Source organism: Acipenser ruthenus, unplaced genomic scaffold (genome assembly GCF_902713425.1).
Source record: "Acipenser ruthenus unplaced genomic scaffold, fAciRut3.2 maternal haplotype, whole genome shotgun sequence".
Classification (NCBI taxonomy): domain Eukaryota; kingdom Metazoa; phylum Chordata; class Actinopteri; order Acipenseriformes; family Acipenseridae; genus Acipenser; species Acipenser ruthenus.
This window is the reverse complement of record NW_026708822.1, coordinates 340,491-357,376: the sequence shown is the minus strand read 5'-3', so window position 1 is coordinate 357,376 and position 16,886 is coordinate 340,491.

The window sequence follows — 16,886 nt, the reverse complement described above, 5'->3', positions numbered from 1 at the left end:
AACAGCACTCTGAGCTAATGCTAGCATCATCTCTATGGAGAAACCTGCCGGTGGACACAATACAGTGCAGGATCCTCCACTGCAGGTCCCCCGCTCTCTTGGTGAGGGGCAGTTTATACAGAACCCTCCATACTGGCCTGCACCCCTCCTTTACCTCCAGACATGCCCTCCACCTTGAATCCACCAACCCCCTCAACTGGTGGGAATGTGATGCCTTCACACAAATTTGGTAGATCTTCTTACTCTCTGCTGTATGAAGAGTTAGATCTTTAACTGTGTCTAGGTTTAATAACATTCCCTCGTTTCCTACACCCTCCTCTCCTTCACCTACTGCTGGACACACTAGCAGCCCTGGAAAGATGAAGTCTTGTCTCTGCCCTGTGCCGCTGGACATCTCCTCTCTCACAGCCTCCCTGAGCTTGGGGGAAAGACAACTTCTCAGTTCACTGACCATTTTCTCTGCCAGTCTCTCAGAGTGCCAGCCCAGCCGCCCAGCCAGCTGTGTAGCAGTCAGCCAGCAGGAGAGCTCAAAGTTGATAAGATGTCTCAGCCTGGTCACTCCTGCCCTCACAAAGCTGGCACAGAGCGTCATTGACTGAAAGAACCGTACAGGGAAGAGCGGATTGAAAAATAGGGGCTCCTCCAACAGGACCCTGCCTGTCAGGGACCCCTCAACTCTCGCCACCCTCTGCCCTCCAGGCATCTAAAACACTCAAGTAAAAAGAAGAGAGACCTACTTTAGCTAGTCTGGCACTCTCAATTAAAAACAGGTGTTTGTCTATCCCCAGCCCCCCTACTCTGCTGAGGAAAAAACAAGCTAGCCTCTTCCAATGAGCCTCCTCCCCAGCGTACAGGAGCCTCTGAACCGCCTGCAGTCTGAAGGCTGCCACCCTGCTGGCAATGCAGACCAACCCCTGCCCCCCTTCATCAGTGGGGAGATACAGGACCGCTGGCCTCAGCCAATGTCTCCCGCTCCAGAAAAACTCCAGCAGTATTCTTTGGATCTCCTGCACCATGCCCCGGGGAGGGTCCAGACACACCAGCCTGTGCCACAGCATGGAGGCCACCAGATTATTAATCACCAGGACCCTTCCCCTAAAGGACAGCTGGGCCAGCAGTCCCCTCCATCTCTGCAGCCGCCCCCTCACCCTGTCCACTAGGCCCTCCCAATTTTTCTGCATGTATATCTCCACTCCAAAAAACACCCCCAGCACTTTTATACCTGTCCTGTCCCATCTCAGCGCCTCAGGCAGGACAGGGGGGGTGCAATCATGCCAACTGCCTGACAGGAAGGTGTCACACTTTGCCCAGTTAACTCTTGCTGTAGAGGCTCCTTGGAATGTGTGCAGGCTCTGCTGTAGTGCCTTGATGTCTCCGTCACTGCACACAAACACGTTCACATCGTCTGCATAAGCGGACACCTTCACTGCGACAGAGGAGGGTGAGGAGGGCACTGCCCAGCCAACCAGCCGGCCCCTCAGCAGGTGCAGCAGGGGCTCTATGGCCAGTGAATAAAGCATTCCAGACAGGGAGCAGCCCTGCCTAATACCCCTGCACACTGGGAAGGGCTGACTCAGCCCATTGTTAATCTTTAAAATGCTAAAAACATTCCAATATAAAAGCTGGATATAAGAAATAAAAACAGGGCCAAACCCGAAGGCTTCCAGGGTTTTAAAAAGGTATGTGTGGTCGACCCTGTCAAACGCTTTCTCCTGATCTAAAGAAACCAGCCCAACATTCAAATCACATGTCTTAGCCATTGATAAAAAGTCTCGAATTAAAAACAAATTATCAAAAATGGAACGTCCCGGTATGCAGTAAGTTTGGTCCGTGTGTATTACAGCTCCTATACACATTTTTAGTCTATTGGCCAGACATTTTAATTTAATATTTTAATAATTTTAAAATCAGAACATAAAAGCGAAACAGGTCTCCAGTTTTTGAGTAAACACAGGTCTCCTTTCTTGGGCAGTAGTGTGATTACTGCCCGCCTGCAGCTGAGGGGCAGTTCTTTATCTCGGAGGCTCTCTCCCAGCACCTGCAAAAAGTCCTCACCAATCACAGTCCAGAAACTTTTAAAAAATTCAGTGGGCAGTCCATCAATGCCAGGAGCTTTTCCATTTGAAAGCTGTGTAACAGCAGTGGTCAGCTCCTGGTATGTTAGTGGCTTGTCTAATTGGTTCTGTTCTTCCTCGCTCAGGGTGGGCAAATCCTGGAGCAGCAGGTCTGTATCCTTCTGCTCACAAGGCTCTTTGCTGTATAGTTCAGAATAGAATTTTACTGCCTCCCTGCTGATCTCCTCCCGGCTGTACAGCTCCTTGCCGCAAGGCGTCCGGACGCAGTGCATCTTCCGGCTGTCTGCTCTCCTCCTCTCCAAGCCAAAAAAGAAACTGGAGGGGGTGTCCATGTCTTTAAGCCCCATGAAGCGAGAGCGCACCAGCGCCCCCTTCACTCTTTCCTTCAGCAGGCTGCCCAGCATGTGTTTCTGCTCCCTCAGTGTTTGCAGGGTCTGCTCCTGGTGATCTGTGTCCAGGCTGCTCTCTAACTGGAGAATTTTCAACTCCAGCTCTCTCACTGCTGCGTTCAGTGACCCGGTTGAATTGAGTGTGTACTGCTGGCAAAAGATTTTAATCTGCGTTTTGCCAATGTCCCACCACTGCCTAATATTTTTATAATTTGTTTTTTCTTTTTTCCAAATGTTCCAAAAGTCATTAAATTGTTTTACAAAAAGTGTGTCCTGTAATAGCTTTAAATTAAAATGCCAGTAGGAGGTGCTGTGAGAGTCAGTGGTGAGTATTACTGTAACTAACAGGCAGTGGTGGTCAGAGAGGCTACTGGGGATGATATTGGCTTTAATGAATTTATTCAAATGAGTGTGTGTTGTGTAGAAGCGGTCTAACCTGGCTCTATATATTTGTTGTGCGCGACAATGAGACCAGGTGTACTGTCTTGCATTGGGGTGCAGACACCTCCAGACATCAACCAGGCCACTGAAATGAAAAACTGCAGCTAATTCACTTGAGGATTGGGGATTGGGTTCCTCATTATTTCTATCCATTGTAAAATCAATAGTGCAGTTAAAATCTCCTCCCACCACCACCACATCATCATTATCAATATTTAAAAGAGCTTGCTTTAATTTATTAAAAATTAAAATGCGTTCCCTTCCTTTATTTGGTGCATAAATATTAATAAAAACAAATACAGTACCACCCAACCTTGCTCTCACTTTTAATAACCTCCCCTTTTCAATTTCTTCAATATCTAAAATTGTTGCTCCTAGGCTGGGCTTAAATAAAATTGCCACTCCTGCACTGGTGCTTGAGCCGTGGCTCAGCACACACGGCCCCCTCCACTCTGCCAGCCACGCCGCCTCATTCTCCCTGTCTGAGTGCGTCTCCTGCAGCAGAGCGACCCCCGCCCGCTTCTGCTCTAAAAACTCACACAGCTGCGCTCTTTTAAAAGACTGTCTGCAGCCATTCACGTTAAAAGAAATAAAAACGCACTTTTCCATAGCGGCTAAAAAAAATAAAACTGACAGAGTAAAACAAGCAACAATAAAAAAATTCTTAAAAGAAGTATCCATTTTTAAAATTATTGTTTGGCAACATTAGCGATCTTTTTCTTAATTATTTGAACATATTTTTTAAGACGGTACCTTTTTTGCTGGTCGAACTCCTCTAATGTTGCCTTTCGTGTGACGATGTGTGCTGAGTGGAGGAATAATCGCAGATCTGGGAAGAAGTTTTCAATTTCAACCCCCCTTTTCCCTTTTGTACTCTCCATAAACTGTTTAAATTCATCTAGGGTATAGATTTTTTTCCCCCTGTTAACGGGTTGGCTATCGGGGATGTCAGAGATAAGCGAGGAGTCAGAGAGCTCCCCCTCCATTTCCTCTGCTCCGTCCTCGCTGTCTGCTCCGCCGTCCACGGCTGCCAGCTCCCCCGCGCCGCTCTCCTCTCCTCCTCCCAGCACAGCCACAGCCGTCACCGCTGCCTCTGCCTCCGCTTGCTGGGGTTCAGAGAGAGAAGAGCGCTGCACCGCGCCGGGTTGTAAGCCCGTCGCCGTGCTGCTCCCCTCTCCCTCCATATCAGGAGGGACAGACCCCCCTGCCTGAGACTGCAGGCTCCCCTCCAGCACAGGCTGGGGCCTCTGCTCCATCCCCCGCTCACTGTTAGGCAGATCTGCAACTTCTTTGTTTTTTTGTTTTTTAAGTCTTTTTTTAGCTACCATCACAAAACCCTCATCATTTTCGGTAGTTTTATTTTGTGCCGGACCGTGGCTGAGTCTCTTCAGCCTCGGCTGTGGTGTGGGCGGCTTCATCCCGATCGGCGGCTCTCTGGTCTCTGCAGACTCCGGCTGGCGCTGCGATGGGGGAGCAGCCTCATCCTCCCGCTCACCCCCAACATCCCCAGCCTCCTCCCTGCCATCAGTACCCTGCTCCTGCCGTTCCTCATTTTTGTTTTTTCTCGGGCAGGCTCTCCTCTGGTGTCCCTGTTCCCCACAGTTAAAACACCGCATTGTATCCGAGCTGACAAACACTACGCAGCCCGTCCCTTCCACACTGAAGCTCCAAGCAACATCAATCACATCCCCCGGGTTATTCAGCAGCAAAAACGCCTGTCTCCGAAAAGACAGGACGTGCTTAACACTTGTATTTCTGCACCCTAATGGTATATTTTTAATTGGGGACACCAGTTTGCCATATCGGGCAAGTTCATTTGCCAAGGTCTCGTTTTTTAAAAACGGCGGCACATTAGACATGATTACCTTGGTAACATGGGTTACTAAGGGGGATACTTGAATAAAATCTCCTTTCACTGAAAAACCTTCCTCCACTAGCTGATTGACCAGCGATACCTCTTTTAAAAACACGACAAACCTTTTATTCATCCGGGATGCCGATATTATATTGTCACACCCGACCACCTCTCCCACTGCCAGCAGGCACTCCTCCACCGACACGCCGGCATCGGGCAAGCAGCTGACCCCGTGTCGGCGGCTGAGAGCCCCCAGCCCTCCAGAGTGAGATCCCATAACGGGACCTACACACACACACACACACACACACTACTCTATACACGGGAAAGTACAAACAAAGCAACGAAACAAAGATATATAAACGAACTAAACAATTAACAATTAAATATATAAATTTGCAAAAAATATAGTAGCGAAAACACTCTCCTACCGCACCAGCGTTCAAACGCTACCGCCTCTCCGCAAGCTCCTCCCACAATCCCACAATCCTCAGCGCGAGAGAGAGAGAGAGAGAGAGAGAGAGAGAGAGAGAGAGAGAGAGAGAGAGAGAGAGAGAGAGAGAGAGAGAGAGAGAGAGAGAGAGAGAGAGAGAGAGAGAGAGAGAGAGAGAGTGAGCATGTTTTGATATCGTCATTCAACTAACGTTAGCTAATCACTTCAATTTGGCTTTAGGTGACTAAAGCATAATAGCAACCAAAAAAATAAAGATGGACATAAGGAAGTTTTTTTTTACAAAAAGTCAAAGTGTAAGTAGGAAGATGTTATTAAAGTAATAAACACAATTGATAATGATTCTCATAGCAAATGAAAAAATAATTTACTAATGAAGTTAGCAGAGTCATACTTTCTCTCTAAACAGCATGCATCAATTTATCATTTTATCAGGCGAGTGAAGCAGTGCAGCCTGGTAAAAGCAGTACAGAGGCAGGTGGAGCAACAGGGTCGCAGGTGGGGTCTGTAATGGCTTAGTGATTATAACAGTGAAAGTGTTAGACTCAGTTTTGAGATATATTATTGTTTGAGGCACATTGTGATATAATAGTAGGCTAATGCTGTATAGTAATACTCAGCAAATAAAGTTGGCATAGCCATATATTTTCTCTCTATATGGCATGCATCAATTTATTATTTTATCAGGTGAATGAAGCAATGCACCCAGGTACGAGCAGCAGCACAGACACAGGAGTGGCAGGCAGAGCACGTGAGCGTGCATGTGCTCATGCTTGTAGCGCCAGGGGTATTGGTAGCTTACAGTAAGGCTGGGATAGGTTATAATTCAGGTTATTAGTAATTCTACAGCAGGGATGTCAAACCAGCTTCCAGGAGGGACACTTTATCATAGTGTTTTAAGTGTATACCAGCCAACTTCATGTCAATCAAACTGTCCTCGAATCATGTCCAGCATTCATTTCAAGCCACCAGAAGTTACCATTTAATAGCTGTCTACTAAAAAATTTCTTCCCGGGGGGGCATGCCCCCGAACCCCACTAGCGACCGTGACTCCGCCCCCCTACAAAATTGTGTCCCCACCAATGTTCAAACCTACGCCCTTGTATATATATATATATATATATATATATATATATATATATATATATATATATATATATATATATATATATGTATGCCCCGGTAGCTAAAAGCTTAGTTACGGCTCTGGGCAAAACCAAAGCCCTTGGCCAGAATACAATATTTTTCTCTATGCATTCTTTTCTGTTGAGCACTCCTGACACCGTTGAAACGGTGAGTCTCAGGTCGCCTGCGGATACATAAGTCCAATCACTGCGTCTGAACCTGGTGTGTAATCCCAGGTAACTGCTCACTTTTAACACGATTTAAGACGTTAATTCACGTTTTAAGTAATACAGTGTCCCCTTCAGACATGTTAAAGGAGAGATTCGGAAATAACATTCAAACCTATGCGCGATTAAATACCTTCCTAACTCCTAACATCCAAAAAAAAAAAGAAAAAAGAAAAAAATATCAATAATTAATATATATATATATATATATATATATATATATATATATATACATATATATATATATATATATATATATATATATATATATATATATATATACATATATATATATATATATATATATATATATATATATATTTGCATGCCCCGGTAGCTAAAAGCTTAGTTACGGCTCTGGGCAAAACCAACGCCCTTGGCCAGTATACTACTATGCATTCGTATCTAGGTGTATATGGTAGCTAGATTTGTGTTGGAGCAGCAGGACAAGCTCGCCATCCCGCCCGCTGCTTTCCTGCTCACCAAAACACAACGCACCCAGGGGAGAGATACCATGGTAAATAGGTAACCTATTTACCATGGTATCCCTCCCCTGCGGCGGCTGCTCTTGATCTCCGGCTGCTCTTGATCTCCGTGAACGCACCCGCTGTCACATTGAAGGGCTTGAAAACACAGCACAACATTCCCTAATAACACTTGCAATGCATTATGACTTCAAAGGTATTACTTTAAGTCTATGACATTATTATTTATTGATTTTATTTTGTTTTATTTCTTTGATCACCAACTGCCACGACAACACACTCGTTTTTTTTTTTTATGCAGTACTCCTGACGAACTTCACCCATTGACCGCATCGTACCGGCTCTTAAGGTAGCTTGTGTTGGAGCAGCAGGACAAGCTCGCCATCCCGCCCGCTGCTTTCCTGCTCACCAAAACACAACGCACCCTAGGTAACCTATTTACCATGGTATCCCTCCCCTGCGGCGGCTGCTCTTGATCTCCGGCTGCTCTTGATCTCCGTGAACGAACCCGCTGTCACATTGAAGTGCTTGAAAACACAGCACAACATTCCCTAATAACACTTGCAATGCATTATGACTTCAAAGGTATGACTTTAAGTCTATGACATTATTATTTATTGATTTTATTTTGTTTTATTTCTTTGATCACCAACTGCCACCACAACACACTCGTTTTTTTTTTTATGCAGTACTCCTGACGAACTTCACCCATTGACCGCATCGTACCGGCTCTTAAGGTAGCTTGTGTTGGAGCAGCAGGACAAGATCGCCATCCCGCCCGCTGCTTTCCTGCTCACCAAAACACAACGCACCCAGGGGAGAGATACCATGGTAAATAGGTAACCTATTTACCATGGTATCCCTCCCCTGCGGCGGCTGCTCTTCATCTCCGGCTGCTCTTGATCTCCGTGAACGCACCCGCTGTCACATTGAAGCGCTTGAAAACACAGCACAACATTCCCTAATAACACTTGCAATGCATTATGACTTAAAAGGTATGACTTTAAGTCTATGACATTATTATTTATTGATTTTATTTTGTTTTATTTCTTTGCTCACCAACTGCCACGACAACACACTCGTTTTTTTTTTTTTATGCAGTACTCCTGACGAACTTCACCCATTGACCGCATCGTACGGGCTCTTAAAGTAGCTTGTGTTGGAGCAGCAGGACAAGCTCGCCATCCCGCCCGCTGCTTTCCTGCTCACCAAAACACAACGCACCCAGGGGAGAGATACCATGGTAAATAGGTAACCTATTTACCATGGTATCCCTCCCCTGCGGCGGCTGCTCTTCATCTCCGGCTGCTCTTGATCTCCGTGAACGCACCCGCTGTCACATTGAAGCGCTTGAAAACACAGCACAACATTCCCTAATAACACTTGCAATGCATTATGACTTCAAAGGTATGACTTTAAGTCTATGACATTATTATTTATTGATTTTATTTTGTTTTATTTCTTTGCTCACAAACTGCCACGACAACACACTCGTTATTTTTTTATGCAGTACTCCTGACGAACTTCACCCATTGACCGCATCGTACCGGCTCTTAAGGTAGCTTGTGTTGGAGCAGCAGGACAAGCTCGCCATCCCGCCCGCTGCTTTCCTGCTCACCAAAACACAACGCACCCAGGGGAGAGATACCATGGTAAATAGGTAACCTATTTACCATGGTATCCCTCCCCTGCGGCGGCTGCTCTTCATCTCCGGCTGCTCTTGATCTCCGTGAACGCACCCGCTGTCACATTGAAGCGCTTGAAAACACAGCACAACATTCCCTAATAACACTTGCAATGCATTATGACTTCAAAGGTATGACTTTAAGTCTATGACATTATTATTTATTGATTTTATTTTGTTTTATTTCTTTGCTCACCAACTGCCACGACAACACACTCGTTTTTTTTTTTTTATGCAGTACTCCTGACGAACTTCACCCATTGACCGCATCGTACGGGCTCTTAAAGTAGCTTGTGTTGGAGCAGCAGGACAAGCTCGCCATCCCGCCCGCTGCTTTCCTGCTCACCAAAACACAACGCACCCAGGGGAGAGATACCATGGTAAATAGGTAACCTGGTAAATAGGTAACCTATTTACCATGGTATCCCTCCCCTGCGGCGGCTGCTCTTCATCTCCGGCTGCTCTTGATCTCCGTGAACGCACCCGCTGTCACATTGAAGCGCTTGAAAACACAGCACAACATTCCCTAATAACACTTGCAATGCATTATGACTTCAAAGGTATGACTTTAAGTCTATGACATTATTATTTATTGATTTTATTTTGTTTTATTTCTTTGCTCACAAACTGCCACGACAACACACTCGTTATTTTTTTATGCAGTACTCCTGACGAACTTCACCCATTGACCGCATCGTACCGGCTCTTAAGGTAGCTTGTGTTGGAGCAGCAGGACAAGCTCGCCATCCCGCCCGCTGCTTTCCTGCTCACCAAAACACAACGCACCCAGGGGAGAGATACCATGGTAAATAGGTAACCTATTTACCATGGTATCCCTCCCCTGCGGCGGCTGCTCTTCATCTCCGGCTGCTCTTGATCTCCGTGAACGCACCCGCTGTCACATTGAAGCGCTTGAAAACACAGCACAACATTCCCTAATAACACTTGCAATGCATTATGACTTCAAAGGTATGACTTTAAGTCTATGACATTATTATTTATTGATTTTATTTTGTTTTATTTCTTTGATCACCAACTGCCACCACAACACACTCGTTTTTTTTTTATGCAGTACTCCTGACGAACTTCACCCATTGACCGCATCGTACCGGCTCTTAAGGTAGCTTGTGTTGGAGCAGCAGGACAAGCTCGCCATCCCGCCCGCTGCTTTCCTGCTCACCAAAACACAACGCACCCAGGGGAGAGATACCATGGTAAATAGGTAACCTATTTACCATGGTATCCCTCCCCTGCGGCGGCTGCTCTTGATCTCCGGCTGCTCTTGATCTCCGTGAACGCACCCGCTGTCACATTGAAGCGCTTGAAAACACAGCACAACATTCCCTAATAACACTTGCAATGCATTATGACTTCAAAGGTATGACTTTAAGTCTATGACATTATTATTTATTGATTTTATTTTGTTTTATTTCTTTGCTCACCAACTGCCACGACAACACACTCGTTTTTTTTTTTTATGCAGTACTCCTGACGAACTTCACCCATTGACCGCATCGTACGGGCTCTTAAAGTAGCTTGTGTTGGAGCAGCAGGACAAGCTCGCCATCCCGCCCGCTGCTTTCCTGCTCACCAAAACACAACGCAACCAGGGGAGAGATACCATGGTAAATAGGTAACCTATTTACCATGGTATCCCTCCCCTGCGGCGGCTGCTCTTCATCTCCGGCTGCTCTTGATCTCCGTGAACGCACCCGCTGTCACATTGAAGCGCTTGAAAACACAGCACAACATTCCCTAATAACACTTGCAATGCATTATGACTTCAAAGGTATGACTTTAAGTCTATGACATTATTATTTATTGATTTTATTTTGTTTTATTTCTTTGCTCACAAACTGCCACGACAACACACTCGTTATTTTTTTATGCAGTACTCCTGACGAACTTCACCCATTGACCGCATCGTACCGGCTCTTAAGGTAGCTTGTGTTGGAGCAGCAGGACAAGCTCGCCATCCCGCCCGCTGCTTTCCTGCTCACCAAAACACAACGCACCCAGGGGAGAGATACCATGGTAAATAGGTAACCTATTTACCATGGTATCCCTCCCCTGCGGCGGCTGCTCTTCATCTCCGGCTGCTCTTAATCTCCGTGAACGCACCCGCTGTCACATTGAAGCGCTTGAAAACACAGCACAACATTCCCTAATAACACTTGCAATGCATTATGACTTCAAAGGTATGACTTTAAGTCTATGACATTATTATTTATTGATTTTATTTTGTTTTATTTCTTTGCTCACCAACTGCCACGACAACACACTCGTTTTTTTTTTTTATGCAGTACTCCTGACGAACTTCACCCATTGACCGCATCGTACGGGCTCTTAAAGTAGCTTGTGTTGGAGCAGCAGGACAAGCTCGCCATCCCGCCCGCTGCTTTCCTGCTCACCAAAACACAACGCACCCAGGGGAGAGATACCATGGTAAATAGGTAACCTATTTACCATGGTATCCCTCCCCTGCGGCGGCTGCTCTTCATCTCCGGCTGCTCTTGATCTCCGTGAACGCACCCGCTGTCACATTGAAGCGCTTGAAAACACAGCACAACATTCCCTAATAACACTTGCAATGCATTATGACTTCAAAGGTATGACTTTAAGTCTATGACATTATTATTTATTGATTTTATTTTGTTTTATTTCTTTGCTCACAAACTGCCACGACAACACACTCGTTATTTTTTTATGCAGTACTCCTGACGAACTTCACCCATTGACCGCATCGTACCGGCTCTTAAGGTAGCTTGTGTTGGAGCAGCAGGACAAGCTCGCCATCCCGCCCGCTGCTTTCCTGCTCACCAAAACACAACGCACCCAGGGGAGAGATCCCTCCCCTGCGGCGGCTGCTCTTCATCTCCGGCTGCTCTTGATCTCCGTGAACGCACCCGCTGTCACATTGAAGCGCTTGAAAACACAGCACAACATTCCCTAATAACACTTGCAATGCATTATGACTTCAAAGGTATGACTTTAAGTCTATGACATTATTATTTATTGATTTTATTTTGTTTTATTTCTTTGCTCACAAACTGCCACGACAACACACTCGTTATTTTTTTATGCAGTACTCCTGACGAACTTCACCCATTGACCGCATCGTACCGGCTCTTAAGGTAGCTTGTGTTGGAGCAGCAGGACAAGCTCGCCACCCCGCCCGCTGCTTTCCTGCTCACCAAAACACAACGCACCCAGGGGAGAGATACCATGGTAAATAGGTAACCTATTTACCATGGTATCCCTCCCCTGCGGCGGCTGCTCTTCATCTCCGGCTGCTCTTGATCTCCGTGAACGCACCCGCTGTCACATTGAAGCGCTTGAAAACACAGCACAACATTACCTAATAACACTTGCAATGCATTATGACTTCAAAGGTATGACTTTAAGTCTATGACATTATTATTTATTGATTTTATTTTGTTTTATTTCTTTGCTCACCAACTGCCACGACAACACACTCGTTTTTTTTTTTTTATGCAGTACTCCTGACGAACTTCACCCATTGACCGCATCGTACGGGCTCTTAAAGTAGCTTGTGTTGGAGCAGCAGGACAAGCTCGCCATCCCGCCCGCTGCTTTCCTGCTCACCAAAACACAACGCACCCAGGGGAGAGATACCATGGTAAATAGGTAACCTGGTAAATAGGTAACCTATTTACCATGGTATCCCTCCCCTGCGGCGGCTGCTCTTCATCTCCGGCTGCTCTTGATCTCCGTGAACGCACCCGCTGTCACATTGAAGCGCTTGAAAACACAGCACAACATTCCCTAATAACACTTGCAATGCATTATGACTTCAAAGGTATGACTTTAAGTCTATGACATTATTATTTATTGATTTTATTTTGTTTTATTTCTTTGATCACCAACTGCCACCACAACACACTCGTTTTTTTTTTATGCAGTACTCCTGACGAACTTCACCCATTGACCGCATCGTACCGGCTCTTAAGGTAGCTTGTGTTGGAGCAGCAGGACAAGCTCGCCATCCCGCCCGCTGCTTTCCTGCTCACCAAAACACAACGCACCCAGGGGAGAGATACCATGGTAAATAGGTAACCTATTTACCATGGTATCCCTCCCCTGCGGCGGCTGCTCTTGATCTCCGGCTGCTCTTGATCTCCGTGAACGCACCCGCTGTCACATTGAAGCGCTTAAAAACACAGCACAACATTCCCTAATAACACTTGCAATGCATTATGACTTCAAAGGTATGACTTTAAGTCTATGACATTATTATTTATTGATTTTATTTTGTTTTATTTCTTTGCTCACCAACTGCCACGACAACACACTCGTTTTTTTTTTTTATGCAGTACTCCTGACGAACTTCACCCATTGACCGCATCGTACGGGCTCTTAAAGTAGCTTGTGTTGGAGCAGCAGGACAAGCTCGCCATCCCGCCCGCTGCTTTCCTGCTCACCAAAACACAACGCACCCAGGGGAGAGATACCATGGTAAATAGGTAACCTATTTACCATGGTATCCCTCCCCTGCGGCGGCTGCTCTTCATCTCCGGCTGCTCTTGATCTCCGTGAACGCACCCGCTGTCACATTGAAGCGCTTGAAAACACAGCACAACATTCCCTAATAACACTTGCAATGCATTATGACTTCAAAGGTATGACTTTAAGTCTATGACATTATTATTTATTGATTTTATTTTGTTTTATTTCTTTGCTCACAAACTGCCACGACAACACACTCGTTATTTTTTTATGCAGTACTCCTGACGAACTTCACCCATTGACCGCATCGTACCGGCTCTTAAGGTAGCTTGTGTTGGAGCAGCAGGACAAGCTCGCCATCCCGCCCGCTGCTTTCCTGCTCACCAAAACACAACGCACCCAGGGGAGAGATACCATGGTAAATAGGTAACCTATTTACCATGGTATCCCTCCCCTGCGGCGGCTGCTCTTCATCTCCGGCTGCTCTTGATCTCCGTGAACGCACCCGCTGTCACATTGAAGCGCTTGAAAACACAGCACAACATTCCCTAATAACACTTGCAATGCATTATGACTTCAAAGGTATGACTTTAAGTCTATGACATTATTATTTATTGATTTTATTTTGTTTTATTTCTTTGCTCACAAACTGCCACGACAACACACTCGTTATTTTTTTATGCAGTACTCCTGACGAACTTCACCCATTGACCGCATCGTACCGGCTCTTAAGGTAGCTTGTGTTGGAGCAGCAGGACAAGCTCGCCACCCCGCCCGCTGCTTTCCTGCTCACCAAAACACAACGCACCCAGGGGAGAGATACCATGGTAAATAGGTAACCTATTTACCATGGTATCCCTCCCCTGCGGCGGCTGCTCTTCATCTCCGGCTGCTCTTGATCTCCGTGAACGCACCCGCTGTCACATTGAAGCGCTTGAAAACACAGCACAACATTCCCTAATAACACTTGCAATGCATTATGACTTCAAAGGTATGACTTTAAGTCTATGACATTATTATTTATTGATTTTATTTTGTTTTATTTCTTTGCTCACCAACTGCCACGACAACACACTCGTTTTTTTTTTTTATGCAGTACTCCTGACGAACTTCACCCATTGACCGCATCGTACGGGCTCTTAAAGTAGCTTGTGTTGGAGCAGCAGGACAAGCTCGCCATCCCGCCCGCTGCTTTCCTGCTCACCAAAACACAACGCACCCAGGGGAGAGATACCATGGTAAATAGGTAACCTATTTACCATGGTATCCCTCCCCTGCGGCGGCTGCTCTTCATCTCCGGCTGCTCTTGATCTCCGTGAACGCACCCGCTGTCACATTGAAGCGCTTGAAAACACAGCACAACATTCCCTAATAACACTTGCAATGCATTATGACTTCAAAGGTATGACTTTAAGTCTATGACATTATTATTTATTGATTTTATTTTGTTTTATTTCTTTGCTCACCAACTGCCACGACAACACACTCGTTTTTTTTTTTTATGCAGTACTCCTGACGAACTTCACCCATTGACCGCATCGTACGGGCTCTTAAAGTAGCTTGTGTTGGAGCAGCAGGACAAGCTCGCCATCCCGCCCGCTGCTTTCCTGCTCACCAAAACACAACGCACCCAGGGGAGAGATACCATGGTAAATAGGTAACCTATTTAGCATGGTATCCCTCCCCTGCGGCGGCTGCTCTTCATCTCCGGCTGCTCTTGATCTCCGTGAACGCACCCGCTGTCACATTGAAGCGCTTGAAAACACAGCACAACATTCCCTAATAACACTTGCAATGCATTATGACTTCAAAGGTATGACTTTAAGTCTATGACATTATTATTTATTGATTTTATTTTGTTTTATTTCTTTGCTCACCAACTGCCACGACAACACACTCGTTTTTTTTTTTTTTATGCAGTACTCCTGACGAACTTCACCCATTGACCGCATCGTACGGGCTCTTAAAGTAGCTTGTGTTGGAGCAGCAGGACAAGCTCGCCATCCCGCCCGCTGCTTTCCTGCTCACCAAAACACAACGCACCCAGGGGAGAGATACCATGGTAAATAGGTAACCTATTTACCATGGTATCCCTCCCCTGCGGCGGCTGCTCTTCATCTCCGGCTGCTCTTGATCTCCGTGAACGCACCCGCTGTCACATTGAAGCGCTTGAAAACACAGCACAACATTCCCTAATAACACTTGCAATGCATTATGACTTCAAAGGTATGACTTTAAGTCTATGACATTATTATTTATTGATTTTATTTTGTTTTATTTCTTTGCTCACAAACTGCCACGACAACACACTCGTTATTTTTTTATGCAGTACTCCTGACGAACTTCACCCATTGACCGCATCGTACCGGCTCTTAAGGTAGCTTGTGTTGGAGCAGCAGGACAAGCTCGCCATCCCGCCCGCTGCTTTCCTGCTCACCAAAACACAACGCACCCAGGGGAGAGATACCATGGTAAATAGGTAACCTATTTACCATGGTATCCCTCCCCTGCGGCGGCTGCTCTTCATCTCCGGCTGCTCTTGATCTCCGTGAACGCACCCGCTGTCACATTGAAGCGCTTGAAAACACAGCACAACATTCCCTAATAACACTTGCAATGCATTATGACTTCAAAGGTATGACTTTAAGTCTATGACATTATTATTTATTGATTTTATTTTGTTGTATTTCTTTGCTCACCAACTGCCACGACAACACACTCGTTTTTTTTTTTTTATGCAGTACTCCTGACGAACTTCACCCATTGCCCGCATCGTACCGGCTCTTAAGGTAGCTTGTGTTGGAGCAGCAGGACAAGCTCGCCATCCCGCCCGCTGCTTTCCTGCTCACCAAAACACAACGCACCCAGGGGAGAGATACCATGGTAAATAGGTAACCTGGTAAATAGGTAACCTATTTACCATGGTATCCCTCCCCTGCGGCGGCTGCTCTTCATCTCCGGCTGCTCTTGATCTCCGTGAACGCACCCGCTGTCACATTGAAGCGCTTGAAAACACAGCACAACATTCCCTAATAACACTTGCAATGCATTATGACTTCAAAGGTATGACTTTAAGTCTATGACATTATTATTTATTGATTTTATTTTGTTTTATTTCTTTGCTCACAAACTGCCACGACAACACACTCGTTATTTTTTTATGCAGTACTCCTGACGAACTTCACCCATTGACCGCATCGTACCGGCTCTTAAGGTAGCTTGTGTTGGAGCAGCAGGACAAGCTCGCCATCCCGCCCGCTGCTTTCCTGCTCACCAAAACACAATGCACCCAGGGGAGAGATACCATGGTAAATAGGTAACCTATTTACCATGGTATCCCTCCCCTGCGGCGGCTGCTCTTCATCTCCGGCTGCTCTTGATCTCCGTGAACGCACCCGCTGTCACATTGAAGCGCTTGAAAACACAGCACAACATTCCCTAATAACACTTGCAATGCATTATGACTTCAAAGGTATGACTTTAAGTCTATGACATTATTATTTATTGATTTTATTTTGTTGTATTTCTTTGCTCACCAACTGCCACGACAACACACTCGTTTTTTTTTTTTTATGCAGTACTCCTGACGAACTTCACCCATTGCCCGCATCGTACCGGCTCTTAAGGTAGCTTGTGTTGGAGCAGCAGGACAAGCTCGCCATCCCGCCCGCTGCTTTCCTGCTCACC